General features: G+C 45.4%; 1 pseudogene; it reads left to right on the top strand.

Annotated features, from left to right (window-relative positions):
• The first annotated feature begins 733 nt into the window (after window positions 1–733).
• Window positions 734–1,538, top strand: LOC142849316 (smad nuclear-interacting protein 1 pseudogene; annotated as a pseudogene).
• The last annotated feature ends 2,263 nt before the right edge of the window (window positions 1,539–3,801 follow it).

Raw genomic sequence — 3,801 nt, 5'->3', positions numbered from 1 at the left:
GGAGGAGGGTGCAGGAAGAAGCGAAGTTCGAGACCACCCTGGGTTAACTGAGATTGAAACTGTGTGAAAGAGAAGCAGCCAGGCAGTACAGGTTTACACCTTTAATCCCAGCATGTGGGAGGCTCACACCTTTAATCCCATCATGATGGAGGTGAGACAAGAACATAAGGTGGGTGGAGACAGGATCTTGCCCCTTTCAGTCTGAGGATTCGCAGAGATAGGATTTCCCGCCTGATCTGAGATTTTGTAGCGCTAAGAAGAGACTGTGACGGCTACTCTCCTTTTCTAAAAATTCAGCTTTCACCCTAACATCTGATTCCGGGTTTTTTATTGATAAGATTAATTAGAACCACGTTTTACAGAGTGGCCATTCAATCTAAACTAATTTATAATATTAACGAATGCTTTTCATGACTTCCTTGGTGGCTCTCCGTTGGGTCGCAGGATGAAGAGCGAGCGGGAGCGAAGTCACTGGCAGCGACACCGGACGGACGAAAAACTGGCGACCATGGTGGTGAAGCAGGGGTGTCTGAGCCCGGAACCAGTCACGCACCTCCGGCCCGACGTCCCAGCCTCTAACCTGTCCTCGCCACCGGGCGCTGAGGCAGGCTGCGGTAGCCACCGCAGGGGTCGAGCCCGGGGAGCGAGGCGGTCCCCATTAAAAAAGAAAAACAAGTTCTCAGGGAGAAACAAGTCTCCACCGACTGAGAGAAGCCGGAGTCTCCACTATGTCATGATTACAGTGAAGCAGGAACGTGAGGACCATCCATGGAGAGGAGGAGAGGATGGACCGCACCAGGAGCCATCAGAACAGGAACAAAGGAGAGCTCTTAGTAACAGGGAGAGAGACCGGCACCGGGGCCATTCCCGCCAAAGAAGGAGCTCCAGTGAGAGGCAAGTCAGTGGACAGGGCCGGGACCAGACAGCCAGATTCTACAGGCCCAGGAAAAAGAGAGGGACTGTTATAATGCCAGGCACCGGGAGCATCGCCAGCAGAATGAAGGTGCTGGCAGTGAGGCTCAGGCGGTGATCCCTCGCCCTGCTGGTAACAGAAGTAAAGAGGTGTCTGTCAAAGAAAAACCAAGCTTTGAACTTTCTGGGGCACTTCTTGAGGACACCAATACCTTCTGGGATGTGGTTATTAAGTACAACGAGTCCCCAGAAGCACGGATCCCCCAAAACGGTGGCGTCTCTACCCCTTTAAAAATGATGAGCTACTTCCGGTCATGTTCATCCATTGGCAGAGTGCTTACCTTCTGGGTCGAGATCGCTGCACCTCTGACATTCCCATTGAGCTGACGGCACAGTTGGTCGAAGACTGAAGCCCTGCATCATTGACCTTGGCTCAGGCAACGGAACCTTCTTGAATACCAAAGCGTATTAAGCCACAGAGATACTATGAACTGAAAGAAAAAGATGTCTTTAAATTTGGGTTCAGTAGCAGAGAATACATCTTGCTCCATGAGTCTTCAGACCCCTCTGAAGTAGACAGGAAGGAAGATGAGGATAACGAGGAGGAAATGGTGCCTGACAGCTAGGAGCTGAGAAGCACCCACCACACAGGCTGTTAGAAACCATTCCTACTGGAGGCCGGGGGGTTGACTCTGGATCGCCTCTTCTTGCCTTAAGTCTTTGCTTTGTTGCTGCCCAGCTTGTGTTGCAGTATGAGAACTCTCACTTCGTTTTTTTGTCGAACTTGACACAGCAGCTGCCTGCCTGTGGGCGCTTGTTTTCAGAACAATCGCATGTCAAGTTTTGGTCAAAGTGTATGGTTGTAGTGGGTGCCTTCAGAGCCATGCAGGGGGCTTTAGTATTACTGATTGGGAGCAGGTAAAGGCTGACCTTCAAAAAGTATTGAAAGAGCAAGGGCCATAAGAATTTCCCATAGCGATATTTTCTCTATGGCGCTTAGTCAGAGATGCTCTTCTCAGTGATGATGTAAAAGTAAAAGAGCAATTAAGAGAATTTGAACAAAAGCTTTGAGGAGATTCAGGATGTAGAATCTGTGGGTTCTGTTAAGAGTTTTGAGGAGCAGGAAGTTACAAGTCCTAAAAGAGATATAGAAGAGGAAGAAGAACCTTTAGAAAGGGAGATTATACTGCTAAAAAAGAAGAAAGGCAGCTTTGCTGAGCCTGTCTTTCCAGAGGAGATTGTTTGTTGTGGATAGGTGAAGTGCAGGATGCGCAGTGCCATCCACTTCTCCCTGAAATAACCTTTGGTATTAAGAAAAAGTCTGATAAATGGAGGTTGCTGCAAGATCTTAGAGCAGCAAATGATTGTATGGAAATAATGGGGGCAACCCAACCTGGGTTGCCTCAGCCTGTGGGAATTCCTACGGGAGTCTTAAAACCACTTTTTGACATTCTGCTGGGGAATCCAGACCCAATCTCCTTCTGTAAGTTGACACCCCAGGCAAGGCAATGTATTACTTTAATTGAAGAAAAGCTTGCCTCTGCTCATATTCTATATATAAAGTCAGCCCCTGCTGTTGATAATTTTTCCCCTCTCAGTATAGTCTTACTGCAGTTTTCTGGTAGCAAGGACCCATCCTATGGTCCTTGTCACCTGTAAAAATTGCTATCTCCTATCCATCAGCTGTGCTATGTGTTATTCAGAAAGGGTATAAACTTAGTTTGCAAACCTTTGGAATGTTACCTGATAAGGTTATTACACCATATACCCAGGCAGAAATAACTTGGCTGCAAAATTTTGCTCAAGATTAGACCTTGTTTTTAAGCACTAATTCCTGCAGGTTTGATAATCATTATCCTCCTGATAAGTTGGTCACTTTTTTTTTTCTCAAAAATCATCTGGTATGCTTCCCTAAAGTTATTTCTTTGTAACCTGTAGCAGGGGCATGGAATGTGTTTACTGATGGGTCTTCCACCAGGAGAGCTGTGGTGGCCTCCCTCCTGATTTTGATATTCAGCCTGTTAATGCTAAATCTGCTCAGGTCGCTGAATTGGTCGCTGTACAAATGACCCTAAAAAAATATGCTGATATTCCATATAACCTTTTAACTGACAGTCAATATATATAAGCAAAATTCTTTCATCTTTGGAAACTGCAGCTTATATTGCCTCTGTATCTCGAGTCCAGATGCAGTTATTGGCTATTCAAACATTGCTTTGGGCCCGATCTGTTCCCATTTATGTAGGGCATTTGCAGGCTCATACTGACCTCCCTGGTCCCTTGAGCGAGGGGAATGCATTGGCTGATCAGCTTACCCACCAAATTTGTGTAGTTAGTCAAGAATCTTAAGAAGCTGCAGAAAAAGCTCATAATCGTTTTCATCTCAATGCTGAATCTTTAAGATTTCATTTTAAGATATCTCGAGAGCAAGCCACTGATAATTGTTAAAAAATGCTCTTTGTGTACAGAACTTTTAGCTGTTCCCTATTTGAGAATTAATCCTCGTGGGCTTGCTCCCAATCATTTATGGCAAATGGATATTACCCATGTTCCTTCTTTTGGTTGTATACAATATGTTCACGTAATCATGGACACATATTCTCATCTTATTTTTGCCTTAGCCCATACAGGAGAATTACAGGATGTTAGAAGTCATTGTCTCCAGGCTTTTGCCTACATGGGAGTTCCAAAAACTGTAAAAACTGATAATGGGCCAGCCTACACCACACTGGCTTTGCTAGATTTTGCTCTGAGTTCTCTATTTCTCATAAAACAGGAATATCTTATAATCTTCAAGGTCAAGCTATAGTGGAGCAAGCTCATTGTATGCTCAAAGCCTATTTGCATAAAACACAAAAAGAGGGAATATGGTTCCACCCCCAGAGACCT

This window comes from Microtus pennsylvanicus, chromosome 5, assembly GCF_037038515.1.
Source record: "Microtus pennsylvanicus isolate mMicPen1 chromosome 5, mMicPen1.hap1, whole genome shotgun sequence".
Classification (NCBI taxonomy): domain Eukaryota; kingdom Metazoa; phylum Chordata; class Mammalia; order Rodentia; family Cricetidae; genus Microtus; species Microtus pennsylvanicus.
This window is presented reverse-complemented; position numbering and strand designations above follow the sequence as displayed.